This window comes from Nyctereutes procyonoides, unplaced genomic scaffold (assembly GCF_905146905.1).
Source record: "Nyctereutes procyonoides isolate TBG_1078 unplaced genomic scaffold, NYPRO_anot_genome, whole genome shotgun sequence".
NCBI lineage: Eukaryota > Metazoa > Chordata > Mammalia > Carnivora > Canidae > Nyctereutes > Nyctereutes procyonoides.
Genome location: NW_026575134.1, coordinates 20043956 through 20071449, shown reverse-complemented (window position 1 = coordinate 20071449; position 27494 = coordinate 20043956). Strand labels below are relative to the sequence as shown.

Below are 27494 nucleotides of genomic sequence, written 5' to 3'. Positions count from 1 at the left end.
ACAAAGTCGGGTTCACCAAAAATCAATGCAATTTAGATAGAAAATGAAACACATCAGTGACTCTGTCGAGTAAGAAGTAGTTAACTACAAACTGGAAAGTATTTTGACATAAGAGTGGCAAGTCACTTAAAAGAACCAATGCATTATTTTAATCTTATGGTGAATTTTTATTCCTAATTTAAAGTAAAATTCAGATATAAACAGCCTAGCTGTATCATGAAAGTTTTACAATAATCAAAGTGGATTATAAATCATTTTAAATATCTACAAATAAATGTTTACAGACAGATGTAAGACTTTAAACATCAAAACATAAAATGCCACTGACCATTGGACAAGGTTAATATTTTTTAAACATAAAATGTAGAAAGACTGGCAACTTGGAAAACAACACAAACCTAATTTTTAAATAAAGCCTAATTGACTTTGAAAAACAGTTACAGCTTTTTGTTGAAGTTCTACAACTTCTTAAAGAGTGTTTACAGAGTAATCTCCTATCATTTAGGAGACAGAAATCTTTTTTGTTAAAAACAAATCATATGACTTACCTTTAAAAAAACTAAGAAAGATTTTTCAATCAAAAGCTCAAACATTTGAACAGCCAGTTCTTGGTAGGACCAAATGGTATTCTTCAGAAAAACCCTACACTAAAATCCTCATTACATAAAGTGTGTGAGTTTAAATACGCTTAAAAAAAAAAAAAAAAAAAAAAAAAAAAAAAAAAAAAGGACGTTATCAAATCCCAGTAAGTGGTTTGTTGTCAGAGAATTAGGAAAAAAAAAAAAAAAGAAGAAGAAGAAACCCACCCACATCACACTACTGGTATGGCTCTTACAAGTCTATTTTTATGGTCTGGTGAGGACCCATTACCTATATCTGAGACACTCAGCAGGCTTTTTTTTTTTTTTTTTTTTGCCATTTTCCCATCCAAGTAAGTCAAAGGGCAGAGAAACAAAAGGCACTGGCTTGCCGATCTGCCTCTAGTATATTCTATTTTCCTGCATAACTGTTATTCCAGACGATGAACAGGGTCCGGGGGTGGGAAGTGTAAATTGGGAAGAATTAGCAGTCTCACTTCCTTGTCGTAATTTAGCTTGCAAAATTCCATGAGGTTTCAATAAAATGCACTTCTCTATACAGTTTTGATCTGAAGTACACGAAGACTAAAGATTTTGAAAACAATTGGAGACACTGTCAATCAACAAGGATGACAAACGGACTTTAGAAAAGGAAATAGCATATTGTTCTAACTGGAAATTCTTAACTGTTTATTACTTTCTGTTAATTTTCCAGGAGTTTCATGAGCACAGCAAAATACTGCTATGAAAACAAAAAAAGTAAATTTCCCTTCAATTTCTTCTGCCAAAATATAACTATTAAATAACATTTAAATAGAATTACATTTAAGATGACCTTTTCACCTAAAAAGGTATTTACTCCAGGTACTTCAAAAGAAAGGCATTCTTTTAAAAAAATCCCATAAAAATAGAAGGTCTTGGCGGGCGGGGGTGGGGTGGAGGTCATCTTACAGAGAAATTCTCAAAATCATGGAAGGCAGATCAAGATCTTTACAATGCTAAACTGACATCTGTCAGGCCAGCTGAATAGATGCCTCTAAGACAACCTTGAAATAAAGCAAGCTAACAATAACAGGCAGAAATATATTTAGTTCATTAGATCATATTTAAATAAGTCTTCTTCATTGGACTGCCTGTGTTAATTCCTCCTGAGAGTGTGGTGAATCTTTTTAGTTGTTAGTATTACAGTACAACTGGAAAGGAATCTGAAACGCTCTTTTCCCCTCATGCATTGCTTACTTTTTCCAAGGTATTTTTACTGACACATGTATTTAAAAATTAATGCTTAGATATTAAAACTTGAGATACACTGGGATTTTTTTTTTCAGATTTTAGACCACTTAGCTAGCATAAAGGAGAAATGAACTTGTACAATCTTCTTGTGATTTATGCTTTTCGTTTCCAAAGAAGAGCTTAGAAATTTCAGGTAACTTAAAAAGGGGATTCCTCTAAACCGTGACCATTTATCTTGGCTGCATAGTCAAGAGGTGATAAGGGGCTGTTTTAAGAAATATTCTGATTAAGAATGTCGGTTTTATTGTATTTTAGCTGCTTGGATCTATTTCTTCTCAACTTTAATTCTCACATATCTCCCCCGCCCCCCGCATGACAATACAGAAATAGCTCACCGACACAGGAGTTGAGATAATACCTATTTTAAAGAGCAAATTTTAAACATATTGAAAGCATAGTTAAATTATGAGGAAAGCATAAACACTATTTGAGAAAGATACTTTGGAAAAAAGACAAGCAAAATAGATGCTTTAAGTTGACACTGAACTTACTTGGATCACTCATCAGTAGCCTAATGCCATCCAAACCCTCTGGCTGTCTCTGGAGAAGAAAATGTCACACACTCCCAAGCAGTCCAAAGAATCAAATTTACATTCCCAGAGGCAGCTGTGTTCAATCCCATGGACAGCAGTTCCTGAGTAGCTTTCTGAGTCTTGTGTGCTAAGACCCGGAAAGGGCACAGCTAAATAAAATCCGTAACCAAATATTTAGATTTGGAGCAACATATATACCTTGAACTAGAAGGCAGAAAAGTGCTGCACCCATTTCCACATAAAGAAAGTTGAGGCTTTCCTTTTGGGAAAAGAATATGTACCCACGGTATTTTGAAGGGATATATTTTATGTGAGAGTACACCTTGCCTTATGTAAATCCACTATAGCACTAGATGAATCTAGTATAATGAAGGATAAAACTTTCAGCAAAGTAAAGTCAGTTTAGGCATCATTCTTTGGGTTTTGTTTTGTTTTTGTTTTTTGGTTTTTTTTTTTTTTTTGGTCAGAGACAACATAGAGTTTGGAATCAGACAAGTGAATTCTGATATTACTGGGCACTGGTTGTATCAAGGGGGGGTTGGTAGTTAGAGGATTAACTTACTCTTATTCTCTTAATCAGAAAATGGACAAGACTAAGTAAGAGGATGGTAATAACTAAATGAGAGAGTTGTGTCAACACAACTCCCCTTTGACAGGGGCCTGATTACTAGGCGCTCAAACTCAAATCCTTTCCATCAGGCTCCTGCCCCTTTTTTCCTTTCTGTTGTATTTTCTTGAGATTACATGGCACCATCAGACATAGATCTGGCTTATTTTTTTGGCCCTGATTTTGCATCTGTTGGAATATTGGCTCCATGAGGAGGGGGACATTTGTCCAGTCAGTTCGCTGCTGAATCCCGAGTGAAGACTAGGCTCACTGCTGGTGACCAGTTAAATAAATGATCACATACAACAATTGTCATAACCGTAATAATATTTTAAAAGGAGTGAGAACTGAGGGCACCTGGGTGGCTCAGTTGGTTAAGTGTCTGACTCTTGATTTCAGCTTAGGTCATGGTCTCAGGATCGTGAAATCGAGCCCTGCATCAGACTCTGTACTGGGAGTGGAGCCAGTTTAAGATTTTCTCTCCTTCTGCCCCTCCCCTTTCTCCCTCAAAAATAAGCAAAATAAAAATAAAAATAAAAGGAGTGAGGATGGCCAGAAATCAGAAGTTACTATGGTGTCTGTGCCACATTTATTCAATGGATTGTTTGGGATGAAGAGCATCTGCTTTGAAAGTCAATGGACCAGATTTTGATTTTGGAGTTCATCACTTCCTAAAGTATGTGACTTGTTGCTAACTACTTCACTTCTCTTGGTTACAGTAGAAATATTGGCTTTTCAGAATTGTAAAGATGGACAGTGATAATATAAAGAATTTAGCACAGAGCCTGACATAGTGTTTAATCAATACTTGCTATGGTGATCATTGGCTATCAAGCAAATATTTATTTTAGGGAATTTATTATAGTAATGCAGACAAATATTGAAAATTATAAAAAGGTATAAAATGATGAGTTTCTTTCAATTCCCATTTCAGGTATGTTCTCAACCTCCTATAGCTTTACAAATTTTAAATTTACATACATATGTGTATGGAATAATACATATACCAAATCATACTTTCTGCAACTTGACTCTTCTCAAATTAGGTGCCTTGGAGATACCATATTTTGGATAGAGTTGATGCTTTTTTTTCCATTATTGAAAAATATTCCATAGTAAATGATGTATTGTCTTGTAAATAACAGATCTCTTATTTAATGGACACTTTTTTTTATTTGCAGTTCTTTGATCTTACAAAAAATATTAAGCATTCATACACAGTTTAAAAATTTTTTGAGTATGGTTGACACACGATGTTAGTTTCAGGTGTACAACATGGTGATTCAACATCTCTGTATGTTATGCTATGCTCACAAGTGTTGCTCTCATCTGTCACCATACAAGGCTATTACAATATCATTGCCTGTATAGTAATTTTGTTTACCTGTTCTAGGACACCAGTAAATAGCAGTGAGTGAAATTTCTGGGTCAAACGTGTATGGTTGTTTGTGGGTTTTTGTGGGGGGGGGGGCTGCAGGGAGGGGTGGAGTTTTACCAAATTTCTGTTTATACATCTACACAACATTGTGTGAAGCTGCCTATCTGCATACACACTCATACTGATTTATACTGAACTCTGAGGTTTTAAAAAAAATTTTTTTTAAAGAATTGTATTTATTCATGAGAGACACAGAGAAAGAGGCAGAGACGCAGGCAGAGGGAGAAGCAGGCTCCATGCAGGGAGCCCAATGAGGGACTCGATCCCAGGACTCCAGGATCACGACCTGAGCTGAAGGCAGACACTCAACCACTGAGCCACCCAGGCATCCCAAACTTTGAGTTTTTAACAGATACTTTTTTAATGGTAAATATTCAAATATATGAAGTTTACCTTATTTTAAGTATGTTAGCCATTTCTATTTTCAAATATTTGTGAGGGGTACCTGGGTGGCTCAGTCACTTGAGAGTCCTACTCTTGGTTTCAGCTCAGTCCTAATCCCTTAGGGTCAAGAGATTGAGCCCTGGGGAGGGAGGTGTCCATGCTCAGCGGGGAGTCTACTTGGGAATCACTCTCTCCCTGTCCCTCTGCCCTCCCTGTGCTCACTCACGCACATGCTGTCTCTCAAATAAATAAATTCAAAAAATATTTGTGATTATATTCTTGTTCATTTTTTTTCTATGAATTTGTCCTTTCCTTCTTGGTTAATAAGGAACTGGCCAGTCTTCTGATATTGTACAATTAAAAAAATTTTTTTGAATATTTTAAACTTTATTTTTATTATAATTTTATACTACTAAAATTTAGAATTTTTGTGCCATTAACTTTCAAAGTAATTTCCTTTTAAATATTGTGTTGTGCTTTGAAAGCCTCTTCTCATGAAAATATTAAAAATAATAAAACTTCTCTTCGTATTTGTATGGTTTAAAAAATCAGTAACAGTATTTTCAGATAAGCTGGTTCCCAGAACTTAACACTTAGGAAGTAAAAGAGGAAGAGTAAAGTAAGTTCAGTAACAAATATTGCAACATATTTGAGAACCAGATGATAGATGCATTGTAAGGACTCTAAAAGAAGGGTCACATGGCCTGAGTTCTGATCACTCCTTATTAAAAATAACAAGATTTGTGGACTCAGTAACACATAGTCATTGTATTTCTGATTTCCTTTCTTGCCAAAGAGGATTATCATACAGGACGCACCTACACCCTCAGGCTGAAAGATCAAATCAGATATTAGGTTTATACCTAATGTAAATCTATGCAGCTTCTACTATAGATGGAGTTTTTTTTTTTTTTTTTTTTTTTTTTTTTTTTTTTTTTACAGTTCAGGAACTGAAAAGAAGAATCTTAGTATAATATGCATTGCAATTGTGGATTGTATGGGTAAGCAATGACCTATTAATCATGATGATGATGTAATACGAGAGCTACCACACACTGGAGGCTTGTTGAACTAAGTATTTCACCTGTGTTACCTCATTGGCCTGTCATACCACCTCCCTGGGCTCTTGAGACAACTAGCTGAGGTCACAAACATAGTATGTGCCAACACAAGGATTAAAACCCAGACAGACTGGATGAAGATCCGATACTTTTTTTCTAAAAGAAAAAAAGGACATAAAAAGTTCTTGACCAATACTTGATCTTGCATATTCTTTGACACATCTGTTCAAATTGAATAACAATTTTAAATAATCTGATGTTACATTGAGAGGAAAAGGATATCTAACCATAACAAAGAATGAACAGTGAACATAGTCTGTAAGTGGTAGCTAACAGAATTATGTTGAAATTGAATAAAATCCTTCTAAAGGCCTGTAAACTATCGCAGAACACTAGTTAACAGCGTCCAAACATAAGTAAAATCCGTTTCATCACTTTAATCTTTGGGGATAACCATAGAGATTTAGACACACACATATGCATACGTATTTATGCACACGTATATACACACATAATTATGTGCGTGTGTGGACATATATAAACATACATCTAATACTTTCAACTGCTACCTTGCTTATTTGTGAAAGCATTAAACCAATGGCATGTTTTACCTACTTTCTATGCTGAGGAAGGACATCACCTACAGGAATAAAAATAAACATATATGCATATAATTAAGACTTAACAGCATAATGTAATGCCAGGGAAAGCTTTAGAGACTAAAACAGAGGCTTCTAAGATGGCCTGAAAGGGAGAATTTCAACGACATCATTGAAGGTAAACTGCAGAGTATCAGAGTAATTAAAGTTTAGGTTTAAACCATGTGATCTAATGAACAGAAACACGGGATAAAAGCAAAGATGCTGCATCAAAATCAGAAAATAAACTTACCCATGCGTTTAATAGAAGCCATGGTAGGAGCTGTGTGTAAAAGAGAGATTAAAGAGGGACACCTCTGTTTATGTGGCTAGTGCTCCTGTGGGCGGGGCCAAATCAATATGTAAATTTCACGGGCCATCTAAAAATGTTGACAGACCTAATCTTTACTTGAGCAGTTTGCAAAGCTGACTCAACTCTGTAAGGTGAAAGAAAGTAAGTCAACATTTAAATGATACTAGGAAACATAGGAAAAGTTATAATCAGCATAGTTGTCAGAATAATTTGTGCTCGTACACCAAATTGAAAATTATTAGGGGGGAAAACAGAAAGAATCAGGTAAAAGGATAACTAGGTCTGAAAGATAGCATGGCGAAATAGGAAAAAAAAAGAATAATCAATAAGGAAAACAAGCATTTAGTTAACAAATGCCAAATTAGAAAAGGTTGAGAAAAAGATATACACAACCAATTGATTTGAAATTTCACAGGACAGAAATGTACAAAAATGACTGAATTGAGAGTGCAACAAATTTTATTGTGAAGGAATGTACTCTGAATAAAGACAGTCCCTGAAGTGGGGACTTAAAAATGAAATAAAATGATTTTGAGAAGGGCTAGAGAAATCAGTTTACACTCACACTAGCTCATGGATTGATCAAAATGATGTGCTTTAAAAAGATTTTCTAGTGTTTAAGCACCAATGAAAAATTGAAGGGTGTGGCAAATGCATAACAACAAAAAAATTATACAAAGAAATCAGCTGGACAATGAGGATCAAAGTGATTTTGTTCCATTTAATAGACATACTAGAGACAATTAAAAACGTGGTTATATGGACATCCATCCCATCTGACAATTTGTCACCTTAAGTTGAAAGATACACAACACTTGGACATCAGATTCCCGTAAGAGGTAAATGTACGTACATGTGTGCTACGTGCACACACACACCTGTGCACACGCGCGTGCACACATACGCCCATGCATATGCTCACACTTTTCCAGGGACAGAGAAGCATACCTAATCAGGTTTCTTTTTAAAGATGAGAGAAATCTTCTAAGATACAACTTGTACGACAATAATTTATTTGAAAAAAAATCATCATCCAGGAAAACATACAATCCGGATACCTTTCTTTTTCTGTTTATTTGAAGCGGAGGAGTTTGCCACTGTGAAGAATTACGTGGCACAAACCCTACATTTGTGTGACACAGCAGCCTCTGCTAGAAGTTCTAAGGAATATAAAACAGTCTATCATAGATCCTACAGTGATATCAGATCATCACCATCATCATCAAAGTTGGTTCTCAGTGGGCTGAAGGGAAAAGTTTGCTCTTGGACAAGCTTGAGTTTTCTGTCTACAGAGAGACCAAGTTTGGTTTAGAGTGCTACTTTTCAAATGAACTCCTTGGAAGAACTTGAGATATATCCTTGATTTCTAGGAATCCATAGGATTCAAAGTGGGAACATTTTACTCTAGATTTATTTTTCAGTTTGAGTAAAGCCTCATATAACTGTACGAAAAAACAAACAACAAAAACATTGAACACACACACACTGTGTGTATATAGAAATATATCTGATAAAACTTCCAGGAGCAAATATTTCCCGGAAAATGTTATGAATCATTTAAATCACTTCCTTTATATATTTCAATGGATATAACCCAGAGAGCATAAACAGCAGAATCCAGAGAGAATAAAAACTGGTACGCTACCATTCTCGAATGCATTAGACAGAAATAGGAACTCAGAATAACCTAAAATACCAAAACCCTGAAACTGTCTCTGTGCTTGCTGGTTAGCTGTTTGCATGAAAGAAATCACAACTCATCAGAACTGGAGTAAAACCTTCCCTTTGTAACCTCCACACTGCAATTTTGACTCCTAAAGCAGTCTGGCCTGCCTATTAAACTTCATTTTGGCTTTGACGCTTTAGCATGAGAGCTGACGTTGCGTTTGGGGACATTGACCGAAAACCTGATGAGGCAAATTACCTTGTGGTAAGTGTGGCAGGGGGGTGGAGGTGCGTGCAGGCAGCAGCCATCCCGTCCCTGCGAGCATCTGCCGTCCTCACAGCTCTCCAGCAAGAAGCCAAGGACTCACAGCCTGCGTACACCTCAGCCACCCCTTCCAGATTCCTGAAGGTCACTCTTCTCTTTTGTTCGGAGCTTGTGATTCAAGCAAACAGCAGCAGGGAGTAGAATCTGAATTGCTACAGAATGTCACCCTCCTGTGACTCTACTAGTCCTGCTAGCTTGGCTCTGCTTCATGACCTCCCATGTCCTCAGGGACTGCAGGGACACAATTGTTCTCTTGGCTCCTGGGGCCTGAGGTGTCCGGATTGTGGCACAGAGGCAGCCACTCTCCTCCTCCACAGTGCCTCCCGTTCACAGGTAAAGCCAGAAATGTGATTGGAGCACCTGTGTTCTCTGAGCACCTTTCCCTGTGCTCTGTGATGCTCCTTTTGTTCGCTGCACAGTGCTCTCCTGTTCACAGAGAAGGCCGAGAATATTACTGTTTTCCCAAACCGCATACCCAAGGCTTGGAGCAGCGTCCTCCAACTATTCCAAGGACTAAAAACTATTTTCTGGACACAGTCCAAGAATGTTGCTAGGCCTGTTTTTCCGCTCATTTCCTACAGCTCCTCAGGGAAAACTGGGTCATCACAGGAGGTTGGAGAAACGAAGGCTACCATGAGTAAAATTAGGAGGTGAAATAAGTCCATAAGAGCATGGAAACCACACCATTTCATGAATTAACTCAATTCAGAATTAAAAACCATTAAAATACTTCCTATGTCATAAAGAGGTATGTCCTCAAATATTGTTTTTATAATAAGCCTCAGCACAGGCTTCTCTCTCATGAGCTTCTCAGTTTTAATTTTTGCTTCTTTCCTTCCTGGGTTACCCTACACATCTGTCCCGGGTGATTTCTGTGCGGCTATTTGATATTTCATTTTTATCTTTTTAGGTTTCTCTAGAAAGGGTACACAATTTTGGGTATGTAAATTTGAAGTTGCATCCAAATTACTTCTTGCAGTTGCATTTACAAAAGCATAGCTATCCCTAAATCAGCGGAAATCATGAATTCATTTGATCTTTCACTCCTTTTACAAACATGCTCACATTATCCACTTCACAGATATTTCCGTTTTGAAAGGTATCCAGCCTCCAATGGGAGTTCAATATACAATTATTGGTTTCCAAATATGACCAGAAAATATTCGTCAAAGCCTTGCCTTATGTTGTCATTTGTTCTTTTAATCTCATATTTGCCATCCTGTACAGTAGAAAATACTTGAATTCTTCAAACTATGAAACTCAAAAAGTAAAGGTTATATTACATCTGTGCTATTTACTAAACTTTCTCTGGTTTAACCTCCAAGCCAGCTAGGGTTGGGGAAGGGGGGCGGGGAACACTGTGTGATTTTTCTTTTTAAGTCTTTTGATGCAAATTTATTACTTGGAAAACTTTTTCTTTCTAGAATATTCTGCTATCATGTATGTCAGTCTTTCGATCTTCATCCAATCCTAGGTGAATTAAATTAAAACTGAAGATAGACAATGTTGTTGTTTTCAAGTCCCATACATAAGTGTTAAGTACATGTTTTGGGAAGCTGGCTTTGATTTTTAAAGATGAAACAGAATGAATACATCTGGTGAAACATAGCCGTTTTAATTAACTAAATCATGACTTTTTAAAAAAAGACTTTATTTATTCATGAAAGACACACACACACACATACAGACACACACAGAGAGAGAGAGAGAGAGAGAGGCAGAGACACAGGCAGAGGGAGAAGCAGGCTCCATGTAGGGAGCCCGACGTGGGACTCGATCCCGGGTCTCCAAGGATCACACCCTGGGCTGAAGGCAGGTTCTAATTAAACCACTGAGCCACCCAGGGATCCCTGAATCATGACTTTTAAGGGATATTTCACTATGCTTGAGAATTTTGCAGAGGAAAGACAGTAATTCTTTAGGAACTTCACACCCTCAACCTTAGTGCCTCCTCTGTAGAGAGCAGTGGCTTGGGACCTAGAAACCATGAGTGGTTGACTCAGCTTTTAGACAGGCCTTTAAATATAGAGTTCAGAAGGAAAGATTCAAAAACTGCCTCCATGTTTGATTTATAAAAGTTTTGAATCTAGAGGCATTTCCTCTAAAAATGCAAATGTCCTATTTAATATTTTCCTTGAATTACATAGGGAGTGTTACAAGAACATACATTTTCCCTCAGGACTCACAAAAACTCCTTTGCTCAACATTGGTAAGAATCCCTCTTTCTGTTATTATCTCGCCCCCACCCCCATCCTGTGTGTAAAAGTATAAGGAAGGACATACTCGTGCTGCTGGAGGACTTTCTTAGAACCTCAGGGAAAGTCATTCTGAGTCAAAGCCAACACCCAAATAAAGGGAAGAATAGAGAAAGATAGAGAGAACCAGCAAGTTTGATCTACCTATGCCTAAAGAGTTCTAACTGGAGTTTTCAATTTTGTGGACCACCAAAAATCCCTGTTTTGAGTCAGTTTGAGTTGAAAGCACCCAAACAGATACCCTGAGATTCTATGTAAGATGTGGGCATTATGTCACATACATTTTAAGCAACTAAAATACCTAACCAGAGTTCTAGCTCATTAAATGTGGTCAAGGAACAACTTAACAAGGCCTTACGAAAAGAAAAAAGGAAAGAAATATAATTTTCTACACTATATGCAACAGAGATATTAATATGACATTAAGCACATGTAAAATGCCATGTAACTACACTTTCTTCTATGTATCTCCAGAACCCTTTAGTGTTATAAAGAGTCCTATAAAAAGCTCAATTCACAATTTATTTGTTTATTCCCGATTTTCAAGGGAGCAAGTCACAGTGAGGCCCCCTATAATGTACTCACTGGGAACTGGGTTGGTAGTGCTTATCATTATATCTCAGATTTTAAGAGTGCCTGTGAAAGAAAAGAAAGAAAAGAAACGAAAAAAAAAGGAAAAGAAAAGAGTGCCTGGCACATGATAGGCATTTAAATATGCATTGAACAGATACTAGAAAACCTATACTATAGGTATCACAGCATATTTCAAAAAGAGACCTGGATATGTTAGATACTTGGGGGGTAGGAGAGAAGGTACCAGGTTATCTGATACCAAGTTTAAAAGAACTGGTTCTTCCCTAGGTGTGCATTTTTTATATTTAATAGACACCAGGCATGAAATCAAAGCAAGAACTGATGTGGTCTGCTTGAAGCAAAGATCTGCATGCATTGAACAAATAGCTGGATTTCTCTGCATTAGAAAATATTCTTATGAATGGCTCTGTCATTCCAGACGCTTACTGAGTAGCTGCCACGCAAGGATGAATGACATGGGCCCACACCATAAACTCTTTGCAACCATTTCAAATGAACCTAATATACCAATTGTGTTTAAGGATCCACAGCAAGGAACAGACATCTTAAAATGAAGATTTCTAGAGTCACCTGAGTGGCGTCTGACTCTTGATTTCAGCTCAGGTCATGATCTCAGGATCATGCGGTCAAGCCCTGCAATGAGCTCTGTGCTCAGCAGCAAATCTGCTTGTCTCCCTCTCTGTCTGCCCCTCTCCCACCCATGCACGCGTGCAGGCGCTTTCTCTCTAAAATAAATCTCTAAAAGACAAAGAATCCTAAAACTTGCTAAAATAATTCAACGACACCAAAAACCATGATTCAAGAGTAGATGTAGATATCACTAATAAGTGACTGTGTTGTCCTGTTTCACCTATTGAAGTTTTTGCACGTCTTCTGAATATTACCATCTACCATCTAATTTTTTACATGCCAATGTATCTCTTCATAAACTATGTGATTCCCAGGCTAATAGTTTGATTCCTCTGGGTTGCCTAGAGGATTGGTTCTAGACTGCTTATTTTCTTAAAAAAACAACGGGTCTTTATCTGACTTCAAACTGCACCTTTGTCAAGGGTGTTAGTATGGCACAGTCACTGGAGCCTTAAACAAGCATCCCCGGGAACTGGCTTTTCTCTTCTGGTAGCAGTGAGTTCCAGAAAAACACCTTAGGTTCTGTCTTTGTATTTATTTCTCTCTGTGAGAGGAGACATGTATATTATCATTAAGAGGGGCATTGCCCAGCTGAATAGACATGCTGGGGGATTAAGAAAAGTGATCAATTTCAGAATTCTGTGGATAATAAAGTACAGAGAACAAATTAAAAGTATCATCACACGTATCCTTCCTTGTCCCATGAAAACCTGGATCAGACTGATTTTTTTTTTTTTTAATTCTCAGGAGAACCTTTAATACAATGAATTCCTAAATATCAAAACAAATGCATAAATGCCAAAACCCAGGAGAAAAGGACAGTCGTAGAACCTGCTAGCATTCTTTCCTCAGGAGAGGCTGCAGCTCTACCTCTGCTGCGGACTGTAATAAACATACGAAAGTTGAGATCAACAGGGAGATAAGATAAATACAACACCTACATGTGAAGAGGTGCAAAGATGACAGTTAAATACAGTGTGAATATATAAAGAAAATGAAAAGGCATCATTAAAATCTGAAAACATGTTTAAAAGCAAAAAGGGCAAAACAGTTGCAAATGCACTGCAGGGAGCAAATGCTCAAACCGAGGATGAGACTAGGCCTCCAATGTCTTTTCCATTATTGCAAAAAAATGTGCTTTTCAAATAATTATCTAATACATTTGCGCATCAGGTGACATGGCACATCACACGTGGCATAAGATTTTTAAAAAATAGTATCGTAAAATATATTAATCATATGAAAATAGTTAATATAAAATGAAAATATCACTAAAATGTACAACAACATACATACATTTACAAATTTGTAAGGAGCTATTAATCTAAATCAAACTCACAGAACCTTTTTATTATCACATAGATTAAATACTTTACTAGTCTTGCTTTCTCGTGCTTTTGATTTAATGAAAATCCTATATATAAGAGCAAGGTAGGCTATGGAATAATAAACAGCAGACAATAAATTTGAAATAACTAAAATTACACAGTAAATTTAAGCTTAATTTTCATGTAGTTGCTATCCACTATAAACTATAGGCTGCTATTTCAAAATTCAGTAATCTGTGAATTTTAGTTTGATTGTGTAAATAACAAAAAAATGCTGATGCAACAGAGGATGTGATCTGAATATTCTTACCAGCGAAGTATGGAGGTGTAGCACAATGCCAGCTACGTTGGCTTTGCATTCACTGATAAATTGGGTTGCCATAGCAAGCCCATAGTCACTCGGTTCCTAAGCAACCCAAGACTCCACAGACTTCAGATACTCAGGAAATCACTGATCTTTCATTGTCCTTATGGGAGAAATAGGAAAACCCGTAGTCCCAAATTCAGTGGAGGATTCCCCGATGACCCGGTTGAGTAGCGGCCTCCTATAAAATGCTCCATGTTGATTTAACGTATTAAAGAATAATATTTGGAATGGGACACTGACTATCAAAAGTGCAATGTGGATGAAATTAGATATAGAAAATGGTCAGTACTGAGTGTGTGTTGGGCAGACAAATATTTGTTGAATAAACACAACCCAACTCTCTAAAGACAAAGTCATGTACATAATGCCTTGCCTTTCAGTATTAAAAAACCTTTTCTCTGTGTAGTAGCATTGCCACAGCATGTCATTTCTTTTTTTTTTTTCCTAATTATTTACATTAAGGTAGCATAGGTAATTATAAGTCTGTAGTTGCCTGTGATCTTGTACTGAAATGGTTAATTATGGCTTGTCTAGGAGGCTTAAATAATATTAACCACCGAGATGCCAAATAGAATTGTAGAGGGCGGAGGTACAAGCAAGGCCCTGAATGAGGTGGTATTAGATCCCCGTCCCTGTCTCTGTCAAGCACTCTCTCTCCCCAGCCCCCTGTCTTCACACAATGCCCACAGAGGGGAACCACTGCCCCTAAAGTTGCCTTGGGATTCACAGGGGTTACTTCCCAACTATTTAAGATAATCGCAGTGAAATGCAGCCCAGGCATATCAGCATGGTTTCCTCCTGCTGAACACTGGGTTACGATGCAGGTCAAAATAAAATGCCATCACTGGAAATGGTCACATGTGACCTATAAAATGGTTATGTCTGAAATCTGTAAATTTTTACCTAATTCTACATCTGGCCTTTGACACCTCCCATCTATCATTTCAGGTGGCTGCTTTTTACCATGAAAAACAGCATAGGAATGATGTACGAGTTGAAAAATGGGCTTTAGTTTAGTGGCTACTTTTTTCACGTTACTTTCTATATCCTGTTAGTCTTGCATCGAAGACTCAGTCACCCGAGTCAGCTACCCAATACGATGACTGAATTCCCCAACCGGAGTATAAAATAAAGTTGCAGAGTCACCTCTCAAACAAGTCCCAGGAGCCACCTGTTGGCTGCAGCCACCCCGGGAATGCCAGCAGCAGCAGCTCTGCCTGTGCCCTCCACTGATCATGTGGACTCTAGGGGGCAAGGACGGCTGCTTCGTTCTCCAAGATTCAGAAGACAACTCCCATCTTAATACAAGAGAGACCAAAACCTGCATTATTATGAGATCGGACTGCCTCTTCACGTAAAAAGTGACCATCTGCAACTTAACAGTCTCCCCGAGCACAGGTGTTCTTAAGAATAAAAGCTAACTGTGAATGAATTTCCCCTTTTAGGATGTGGCTGCTCCAGTAAGATAGTCCTCGATTGCTGCGTGTATGTAAATGCACGTGTGTTGGAAGGTCTGGGTACCTTCAAATATTTTTGAATATCCTCTGATCACTTAGTATCACAGTTCTTACTGACAGGAGCACAGTAAAGCTACTACACCTGACCAACTCTTTCCATTTTCTTTTAGATACAACTTCTTATCTGAAAGCTTGGGATGGGGTGCCTAAATGCCTGGATCTCAAATACTCCCCGAGACAAGAGAGAAGCACAAGTAGAGCTTACACTGGACACGAAGAAAGCAAAAGTCAGATCAAAGTAGAGATCTTAGCGTTGCAGGCACCATCTCGAGTCCTATGTTGTTAGGCTAGAGAACTTGACAGGGATTATATAAGCATAATTACCAGTTTGAAGTCCGATGCAACAGTGCGAGGCCGCCAAGGTTAACTCACTTGCAAAATGCTGGTTGGAAGACAATGGAATTAACACTGGTAAGTGTGGTTGAGCTTGCCCAGGTGCTGGGCCAAGCCACTGCTGTACATCAGCCAGCCCCACCTCCAAGGATCCCAGAACCGTTGTGGAATTTGGAGTGACACCCACTGAGGCAGTGGGATCCCTAAACCACACACAGCCCTGCCGCCAGCCTTTGCCAACCTCCCCAGCATGAAAGTGAGCTGCTCCTCACCTTGGTTCTTTCCTTAAAGGAAAAAAAAAAAAAAAAAAAAAGACAAAAAGAAACAATTAGTCTGTGACGTTTAAAAGAACACAGAAGCAGGTCTCTCTCCAGGGGTATCCCTACTTATTTTCTCATAGCAATTCCCTTGACTCTTCTCGTCCTGTGTCGTTGTTATAGGACTCCGCTGTCCTCCAAGGAACCACTTAACAACGTGCATACTTGTCTAGGGTGAGAAACAAAGCATCGATGAATATTCGGGTTTGTGAAGGCTGGGGGGTAAGAGGCTTACTGTGCCAGGCCTTGCAAGATGAACGAGTTCAGGGCTACGATGGTTATAACACTCTTGGCCATTTAAGAGAACCAAGACAGCAATATTTGGTGGGTATGCTATTATAAACGCGTGCCATAAGAATAACAATTTTAAACAAAGACACTCCAAAACCGAATCAAGCCATTATAGTATATGCTAAATTAGGCCAAAAAAATTTTTTTTATTATTTATGATAGTCACACAGAGAGAGAGAGAGAGAGACAGAGACACAGGCAGAGGCAGAAGCAGGCTCCATGCACCGGGAGCCCGACGTGGGATTCGATCCCGGGTCTCCAGGATCGCGCCCTGGGCCAAAGGCAGGCGCCAAACCGCTGTGCCACCCTGGGATCCCCAGACCAAAAAAAAATTTTTAAAAGATTTTTTCCCATACCAGTTCGGCAATAATTCCCTGGGGATTACTGTTGATGACATACACTCTTATCCGTACGTGTTTTCGATAAAATTTTATCATGTGGCCATCGTGTACCCAGAAGTCTGCCACAAAGAGGAAGAGAGCCTGATTCCTACCAGGAGGTTTTCTGCAATGTCCTTCAAAAATACTTCTATATAAAATATAACGTGTGAATTCTGAGCACTTTCGATCTTCTTTCTCAAAATGTGGTGCCACCTGGTTGTGGACATTGATTGTAGAGCTATTTAGCGTGTAATCAAAGTCTGTTATTTAGTTATCTTTGTCTCTGAAAATCTGAAAATGCCCATAAGAATTTAATAGGGAGGTTTTCAATGGTGAAATGAATGGTTTCAAAGATTTAGGAGTTGACTAAAAATATGGCTAACTCCCTATTCTTATATTATTAGGCCCCAAATACCCAGCAAGCCCAGTTGCCTAAGGTTTAGGTGAGAAATGAGCCATTGTCTAGCATTTGATTTGGGGGCATTCCTGGTTGTCCCATTTCGACTGGGCAGTTTGCTGAATTCCACTGTTAGCATGTTAAGCATATGCCTCTGAATTGTCCAGGTAAGAACTACAGATACAGTGAAGATGCAAAGTGTGAGGGCTTCGTGCAGCAGGTTCAGTTTCTGCTTGCTTCTCCTCTGCTTCAGTGTGAAGCCAATCTGAGAGCTTTCACTTTGTTTTGTCAAGAAGATCCGTAGCTCTCCCTGCTGTTGGTTATTGAAGGCTACCAAAATTTACTAAGATAACCCAATAACAGCATATGCTCAAATTGGCTAGGACAGGTTAGCAACACCTACCTGCAAGGAGCTCCCATTCTAAGGATGCAGCTCACACAGGATAATTCTAAGCGAAAATTCTAGGGTAGAAGACCACAAAGTTTCCTGGGCTCCCAGAACATGCACATTTTATCAGATATAAATAGCTGTGACTCTTCGTTCAAAGACCTTTCACCCACTTCTGTGTAGACACATTTCCTCTCTCTATTCATGACCTTTATACTGCAGAAACTGAAGGAATCTTAGGAATCAGCTGGTCCTGATCATTTAACAGAAGAGGTTAGGGAGATGCAAAGAGCCAGAAATGCTTGTTCTACATTGTCCTAATGGTTTCCAAAAAAACCAAAACAAAACACAAAAACTAGCCTCAACCAGAATACTGCTTTTTCTCCTTATGTTTATATTCTCTCCATTTTTTTAACCTCTTTTTCACATATCTTCTTTCAGGTTCTGGCTTGATAATTTGCTAAGACACTGCTTTAATTTTGTGTATATTTGTCATGATTCTTTGTTCTTCTTCAGCAACGCTAGTTAATTTAATATTCAGTTCCTAGATAATTAGGATAATTTGATTCCCATATGCTATACCCTGTTACTAGAGTGAGTTTGAAAAACTATTCTGGTTCCTGCTTTTTCGACTTGTCAAATTTTATTTAACTATTTAAAATTTTTAAAAAATAATTTAAATTATTAAATATAAAAAAAATTCTATTTTTAATATATTCTATTTCTTCCCTTTCACATGAGACAATTTGAAAAGTTCTAGGAAAGAGTAAGAGAGAAGACAAATATTTTTAACATTATACCATGGGCCAGGCGTTGTGCTAAATGCTTCCATGTGTCATTATTTGAGTCCACAAAAAATTCTATAATTAGGAATCGTTAGCCACATTTTTACCGAGGACACAACTAATACAGGGAAAACTAGGAACATTAGATAAATGCCGAGATTTTCAGTATTAGTTTGAAATGGATGATCTTGGGTTTCTACATCCAAGTGACACATATGATCAAAGATTAGTAGGAAGACATAAGGATATATGGTTACATACAAGCATTTCCTTGCCCAGATCTCAATCTTTGCTTTTTGTAAAAATAGAGGTCTCAGATGCAGATGCGTTTTGCTATGTTATTTTGAGGTTTTAGGTTTTCATTACTTTTATAGAGAGATTACAGTCTTAAAGGTGTGAATAAATTTGTCTTAATAAACTATTCCTCTTGGGGCTGGATATTTCTGAGTGCAGGGATTATGAAAGTAAATAAAATAAAACCTTATCTTCATGGATTGAGAGATAGACATGCAGAAAAATTATGATATTAGTACAATAGGTGGTTTAATAGAAGGTTTAGGGTGCAGAATAGGACCTACAGAATAAGGAGATTTCAGACTGAGAGATGCCAAGCTTCACAGAGGAACTCTTTCCAGCTTTTTCTGCAAGCAGGAAGCAGACACCAGTTACCATGTATTGGCCAATACAGAGAAGGATTAAAGGCAGAGGATGTTTCTCAATTTTAGAAAGAGCAATTTCTACCAGAAAGCTGGTGACTTCAATGAAGAAAATGTAAAACGCAGTTGTGGCAACATTAAAATGAACAAGATTAGAGGAAATTAATTGCCAAACAAGTGTCTGCTAAATTCAGGCATTGTTAGGTCAAAGTGTAGTTTTATCTTAAAATTCAAAAGCAATTTGCATTAAACTACCGAGAGTTAGGACTTTGCATAAATGAGTCCAAGAAAGAACTAAAAATTCTGCTTCAAGGCACAAAAAAATTTAATTTATGTTGGAAAAAAATCCACACTGGATGCATTTTATGAACCTTTTCGGTTGTTTGGTATGGTCACAGATTATGAAAGGTCATTTAAACTTAGAAAATGAGAGTATATATGTTGTTATAAAAACATACCAATTTGATTAAAAAATAATGAAGACAAAAAGTAAAGGTATATTTATGACTTTGGAAGTGCTTGAATCATTTCTAAATCTAAAACTAGTCAGGCTAAACATATCAAAATGTACATGCTTATGACATTATAGGTTTCTTTGTTGTATTAAGTAAATTTTAAGAAGATCTTAGTATATTTATATATCCCTTACTATGGATAAAACCTGTCTATCATTTCTACTGTGAACATTAGGTGTTAGAGAAAGCAGACATTCATATTCACGCCTTGGTAAACAAAAAACCTGGGGTTGTACAGATACTAATTCACAAAAGATAGAAACTTAAGGCATTCTTGTTTAAAAAATTAAATGCAAGGGTGAGGGGTGGAATTTGTTTTCACTTGAAAGCATGGAGAAAAAAAATATTCTTAACGAAAAATTTCTCAGTTCTTCTATTTTGTCACCATAAAGCATTCTTAAAATATGGATAGCCTACCTTGCAGCATTAGGTCAGGAACTTGGCTTTCTATAAGTACTGATTGGCCTCTAATATTATCTATTCCTCTCATTTTAAAAGTCTTTTCCCAACCCCAGATTACTCATTTTAAAATCTACTCCTACAGGTGCCACCTAAATATCATGCTTTCTGGTCATATTCCTTTCGAGGCTTTCCTAATCTTATAAGACACAGGCAATGCGAGGACAGGACACTCTGCACGCAATCCTCGTTCTGACCTCTGTCAGGCAGCTTATCCTGGAGTCTCTCCCTCTTTATTGCTCAACTGGATTAGGTAATAAAAAGCCAATCTTGCTTTATTCTATCAAATAGGTAACTCCCAAAGTCCCTGGAGGCAGGGACTGGATTCCTCTATCTCCAAACATCCCTGAGCTTCAATGTTTAAACTCACAAATAAGTGTTCAGATATATGGGCGAGCTCCTAGAATGAGACAACTGGGCAAATAATTATTTAAATCTAACTGTAAATACTACCTAAATGGTACCTTGTACCTCTTCGTGCTTTAGGTTAAGTACAACCGAAGTTATGTTTGATGAGTAATTTCAAAAGTCATTGCACTTATCTCCAGAATCTGATTGCAGGGCAGGTTGATGTGGTCTTATCATGTACTGGTTAACTTTTTAAATAATCACATCATCATTATTATTTCTCGTAATGTCACATCATATTTTATTTGTGAAATGATCATCTTATTAGAAGCATATTTTTTTTGAAAAACCCAAATTGTGTCATGTTATACTAATGCTAACACAGAGGGTGTTCACTTTAGACCAAGAACTTTATATGGGTCTAAATGAATCTCTCTAACATTTGAGGTATTATCATTTCCCCAGTAGTACAAATGGCAAAAGTATCAAAGTGCTGAGAGGCAAAAGAACTGACTGGTTAAGTATGTGGCTCAAGGTCAAAGGGTGCTTGAACTCTGGTTGTTGTATCAACTGGAATGCTTTCCTCTGTAAGCAACAGAACGTACCAAAAAAAAAAAAAAAAAAAAAGTAGCTCAAAATACAGAAGAACCCTGATGTACTTGTCAAATAATACCTACTAGGAAATAATTATCAGCTTTCGAAATGCTATCTTTTGTCTGAAGCAGCCATTTTAAAACATTGTGCTATTATACCATCTTGATAGCAGAGTTACTTGATCAAATTGTGCATGCGTGTGTGTGTGTGTGTGTGTGTGCACGCGCGTATGCCATCAACTTAAAAGAGACCACAAAAATGCCACAGCATCTCCTGTCACCTAGAAGGGTACATATTTCTCTTTAAAGAGAAAAAATGTTCCATGTTAAGGTTTCAAAATAAAATCTAAATCTAAAGTAAAAGTCAAGTCCAAGTTTCCATCACTCCATGAAACAGAACTGTCCAGCCTGACAAAGGGAATGTGGAATAAGAAATTCACTCCTATGCATCCTGGTAACCTTGAGAGGGTTTTCCACTTGTCTTGGCAAGAGTGACCCGTCAAAGTTGGCAGCTTTGGGAATGACTGTTTATTACTGGAATGGAAGTGAGCTTCAGAGTCACAAACTCAGGTGTGCAAAGATGAAATTCTATTTTTCTACATTTATATTTTTTACTTCAAGCCCTCATTCTATCTGGTATAGCATACTTCATAGAGCCACTTTTAACAACTTCCCATTTTTTTAAATACTCCTCATTTAGAGTTTAAACTCTCAATTACAGATTTCTCAGGAAATGTTAGGTTCAGAGGAAGATGAGAACGCAGATCATACCTTCTCTAAACTGGTGGCTGTGACTTTCCCTGGCCCTGAGCGCTTAGCAGATGATGGCTCTGTCTACTTACACAACCTTCTAGGGCTCTGAGCACAGTGTTAGGGTCCCAGGGTCTTCATGAATCTGCTTCTAAGCATATCTGCCTATACGCCACACAGATCCCATGATACACCACTGCTCTGGGGCCACGATGGACACGGTGTTTTCTGAGGCTGCTCTCACTGAGCCACACCTCAGCGCTGAAATCCTCATACTCCCCTGAGGGGAGGGGAGAAAGTTTGCCTTTAGGAATGTGTCTATGGCACGACAGTAGCTCCCTGGATTCCTTCACATCTAAGCTCCTATGTTCCCACCTCCATTCAAGCTTATTGCTCTTTTATCTACCTTGGGATAATGTTGAGAACAGGATTTCAGGTTGATCATGACTACTTTCCAGATCTTTATTAAAACTGATTAGTTGGGGTGACTGGGGCCTCAGTCCCTTCAGCGTCCCACTCTTGGTTTCAGCTCAGGTCATGATTTCAGGGTCATAAGATCAGGCCCATGTGGTGCTCCATGAGGCTCCACCCTTAGTGAAAAGTCTTGAGATGCTGTCTCTCCCTCTCCACCCCTTCTCATTCATGCTCCCCCCAAAAAAAAAAATTAAAAAAAATATATCCTGAATAGTCACGTGAAGACCATTTCTTGTCTCCACTTAAGGTCCTTCCCCAATTTGCAGCTTCCTGTTTTGTGGTTCAAAGAGAATGACGAGTGTAGGAGGGAGAAAACCATGTGGATTAGTATGTTGCAATCACATTTTATCCTGTTAGAAAAACTGTAAAGATGAACAGTCACATGAAGTCCTGAGAATATATTCACAGAACTCTTAGATCCTTAATCTTCCTTAGAAGATTCATTGAATTCAAACAAGGAGAAGGAAATGAGATTCTCAGAAAATACAATTAGGTAATTATATGAAGCATTTAGTACTGTAACCGGTATGGTCAAAGAAAAAGCATGTGAACAACCTGTGCCTGGTTCGACATATCCACGGGGAGATGTAAGTACATTTAGACCAGGTTATGGGAGACTTAAATGCCTGAGCAGAATCTGATGGAAAGGAATGAAGAAGGAAAAGATGAAGTACTATTAAGACTCTGGTTAAATGGTACATTGAATACATTTTCACTTGCACTCAAAATTTCTTTAAAATGAAAGCAATAGAGTTTATAAAAACAAAAATGCATGTGTTCAGCCTAAATATTTAGATGAGATAGACCAGAAACAAGTCAATATTTAGAAAGCAAACAAACTAATGATAATTGCTCAGCAGATCATAGAGGGTCAGATTCTCAATATTTCTGCTGTGAACAGAAAGCCAGTAAGAAGCAAAAGGAATCTGTTATATAATCCCAGACAGGGCCATGAACTGGAAGCACAGAGGGCCATGGGAAGCAGGGTCTAACTTGGCTGAGTATCTTTAGAAGCCCTAAACCCTAGATCTTCTCTCCACATACTCCACTCAGCCTCCTGAAAGGTGGGGTTTGCTCCTCTTTGGCATATTGAGCCAGAGAATTCTGGGCTTAAGAACAGGAGACACAGTTCTGGGCAGGAGGGAGATCCATGCTGAAATAAGTTTAAGTGAAATTCCACATATTGGGACACCTGGGTGGCTCAGTGGTTGAGTGTGTGCCTTTGGCTCAGGGCACGATCCTGGGGTCCCGGGATTGACTCCCATATCAGGCTCCCTGCATGGAGACTGCTTCCTCCTCTGCCTCTGCCTCTCTCTCGCTCTCTCTCTCATGAATAAATAAAATATTTTAAAAAAAGAAATTCCACATACTGTTTCCTTTTCTGTTGCCATTTCCAGAGTTCTAGCAAGCCAGAAATGACAGGGTTCTTTTCTGGGGGAACTGACTGGTGTCAGAGAAAACATGTTGATATAACTTCCTAGTGGAGATAAGCTGTGGGGGAAGAACATGATATGGCCAGGACCTTATCTGATTCCTCTAGTCTGATACTATCCAATAAAAGTATAATAGGAGCCTCATGCCTTATACACTTTTGAATTGTTGGGTAGCTACATTAAAAGCACAAATGGGTGATATTAATTTTAATATATCATTTATCCCAATATCATACATGCTATTATTCTAATCAATTATAATAATCTGTATATATAATATATTAATATATTACAATGTTATAATGCATTATTTATAATAATCAAGATAAAATTATTAATGAGATTTTTATACAAAGCCTTAGAAATATGGTTTTTATTTTACTACTACAGCACATCTCAGTTTGGACTAATTATATTTCAAGTTCTCAAAAGCCACCTATGACTAGTGGCCACTCTCTTGGTTCACGAATCTCTAGAACGGGATTTGTATTTATTTGCCACAACTTCAATATAAATGGACAATCACCAGACATTTGAGGAATACCTCTGGCATGCAGGATAAAATTTAAAACAGACAAGCAGACAATAAGGATAAATATTAAAAAAAGGGAATAAAAAGCACTAAATATTTTTGTGATTAATGTCTTTAGGCAACTGAGGGAAGATACTCCATCCTGAGACTAGTGAAACAGAAAATCATAAATCATAGAAAGGGAAATAAAACGTAGCAATCTGGAAAAATGAAGTGATGGTTACAGAAATAACACAGTAAGTGGAGCAGTTGGACTATGAGCCTCACAGCATTAGCATCCAGAGGAGCCACAAGAGCACCCTCACAGTAGGAGAACAGATCCGACATTCATATGAAGGCATTTCCAGGGAAAGCAAAATAAAACCAGAAACAAAATGAGGAAATAAGGATAGAATGCATGAGTATTTTCCAGAATTGTAGTTTGTAAGTCTCCAGAGTGCAAGAAGTCACCCAGCTATAGCATAGTGGATTACCGGGGCCACAGGCAGGGTCCTACCTGTCCGGAGGTTGCAGAGTGTCAAGAATAAACAGAAGTTCTTACAAACCTCTGGTGGGCTTGGGAGTAATGTCACACACACTGGGAATTTAGAAGTCATATGAGCAATCTCATCAAAAATTTGAGGGGAGATTATTTCCAACTGTAATTCTATATGTAAACATACTTTGAGGAATGAGGATAAAGACATCTTAATGTCTGTCAGTTCCCAAGTTTTACTCGCCTTTTACCCTTTCCTAAGGAGCTCAAGAACTCCCAGCACAGAAACTCCACCAAAGCAAGGAAGTAAACCAAAGAACCACAAGACTGAGGATTGAAGAAATAGCTGGTCTGACAACTGAGAGACAAAGGGAAGTTCTGCACAGAAATGTAAAGGTAACTTCAGCTCCAAGAACTAGGTCACAGGCCTGGAAGAGGTGTGGGGGAATGGGAGGTGGGAGTTAATATTAGATCAGGGAAACGATAGAGGAGTTAAGGAGACAGTTATCATCACCAGGAAAAGAGGTAAAGAAAAATTTTGCCAGAAAGCATTCATTCCAAACTTGTGGCTCTACTTTTCAGAAAATTTCTAATATGAATGCAAATAATAAATAAATATCAAAAAAGGAACCACACTGATTGAGTTGGAAGAAGAATGTATGTGGAGGTAGTGGGGAAAGTGTAGGGAGGGCTCTGTGAGATCCTCCTCCTCCATAAGAGCAAATCAAAGGCTAATGTGTAAAACACATTTTTTTTTAAATCAAGGAATGACACTATAAATATGTTATCTAGAAAATGTTCAAGGTCTTTTTCTCCCTAAAAGAGACACGGGGAATAGGAGAAGATAGGGAAACTAGGGAACTAGGGCAATTGTCTTTTTTTTTTTTTCTTTAGGTGCTAAAATTCTATTTGACTTTTTCCAATCACATGTATTTGATAATCCAATATGTTTTAAAACAATATTATATTTGAATTGAGCTGCCCACAGTAACTACTTACCAATCCTTTACTTTTTTTTTTTTCCCCTACCTTGTGTCTCTTACCTTCACTCTCTTGGTTCTTCTGGGTCTTCATTTTCTTAAGAATTTCACAGGAAAATTCTCTTCTCAGAAAACTGCCTTACTTTCTACTCTACTGAAAAGATATTGAGGCCATCTGATACAGTCTCGACATCTATATAAAAATAGAGTACCTGCTTCACAGAGGTACTATAATTCCTCACCTGGAATCCTTAGCTCTTGTGAAAGTATTTTTATGGGTCCGTAATTGTTCAGATTGATGTTTCTGGGACAGAATTGGTGCTAGAAGTCTCTAAAAATTGCTCTCTTGATGACATCATTCCTATTTGGTCTAAACATTTTATTGAAGTCTTTATAAGATGCTATATAATTCTGTAGATCAACACACCAAAAATTTACCTCTGTTTTTGGAATTTGACCAGGATGTTATAGCCTGTCACTTACCAGTTCCCAGCCACCTATCCTGTAAATCTAGAACGCTTTCCCCTGTTGAGATTATCTTCATCTGTCAATAGTTGTAGGAACATACTTGGGAAACTATAGTGTAATTATATTTACAAGAGAAAGGAAATGGATGTATAGATTCGGATAATGGATGATCAAGTCAACTTAGACTGGAAGATTCTTTATAGATCACCTCTGTACAACTCTACACATCTATACAACTTCCTTATTTTGTTAATAAGCAGAGAAAGAACCTTAAAATTTATTTTCTCAATGTCACAGAGAATAAGAGAAGAGGGACCAAAGTTCATGTCTTCTAATTCTGAGCATGAAAGGGATATTAAAAATCACTTAATCTAAATGATTTCTCAGATGAGGAAACAGAACCCCAATTTTTTTTTGTATAGTCTGGCTTTTAAAATCATAACCGTAAAAATAATTGTACACCCATTTTACAGATGGGGAACTGCAATACTGAGAGATTGCATAATTTATTCAAGGCCACGTACACATACATCACACTTGAATTCAGATCTATTTAATGCCACATAGCCTATAATTTTTACACTTGGGAACTGCTATTGGGAACAACTCCAAGAATTTTCATAAGGCTTTCATCCTAAGCTTTTTTTTTTGGAGAAATCATAAAGGGTAGAAGTAAAGAAAGTTCCAAGTTTTAGATTAAAAGGGAAGAAAGGTGTTAGGGAACTCATTTACTCATATATTCATTTAAACACTTAACTGACTATATCCAGACTTCGAGCTTGGAAACAAAGATGAATAAAAATATGGTCTTTAATAGCTTGTGGTTTTGTTGAGAGGAGACACACTATACATTAATGCCAAGGGCTTCAGTGGATAGGTAGACATTTTCTAATCACATAAGAGGGAGAAAAGTCAGGACAGACAAAACAGGGTGTGTAAATTCACAGTCAGAAGGGAATGATGTGTTTGGAAAGCCACAAAGTCATTTTTCAGGGAAGGAGCCAAAAGTGAGGAAAATGGGTAGAAACCAGATTTTGAAGCCTCTTGCCTAATTCTAAGAAACTTCCATTTTATTCTGTAAGCAGAAGAGAATCATTAAGTAATTAAGTAGGGGAAATGACAGGATAAGAGTTTTCACTTATAAGGGTCATATGAAAAGCACTCACTCGGGATAGAAGACTAATGATACCAGCAAGACAGGAGGCTCTAAACCCAAACTGGTTTTCAACCTACTATGAAGAGGGTGGAGTCATTCCAGGCGGAATCTGGAGTAGGGGGCAGCAGTTACGGTGGCAGCCATGGCAAGGGGGGCTGTCAAACCGAGAAGCTAGGCCCCCGAGTCCTCATGAGTGGGAAAAATACCCCTAGCAGCAGGGGTCGGAAGAGGAGAAGTA

At 37.8% G+C, this 27494-nt stretch overlaps 1 protein-coding gene across 4 annotated transcripts in view; it reads right to left on the bottom strand.

Annotated features, from left to right (window-relative positions):
• The window catches only part of CD36 (CD36 molecule), a 75026-nt gene that overhangs the window by 35578 nt on the left and 11954 nt on the right, over window positions 1–27494 (bottom strand). The window contains exon 1 of one of the 4 annotated variants that reach the window (XM_055300951.1): window positions 8770–8847. The exons of 1 other annotated variant lie outside the window; for it this stretch is intronic. The gene's annotated coding sequence lies outside the window, so the exon portion shown is untranslated. Of the gene's footprint in view, window positions 1–548; window positions 675–6785; window positions 6855–8769; window positions 8848–27494 lie in introns of those variants that run through there. 2 more of the 4 variants (XM_055300949.1, XM_055300948.1) reach the window with 2 other exon arrangements.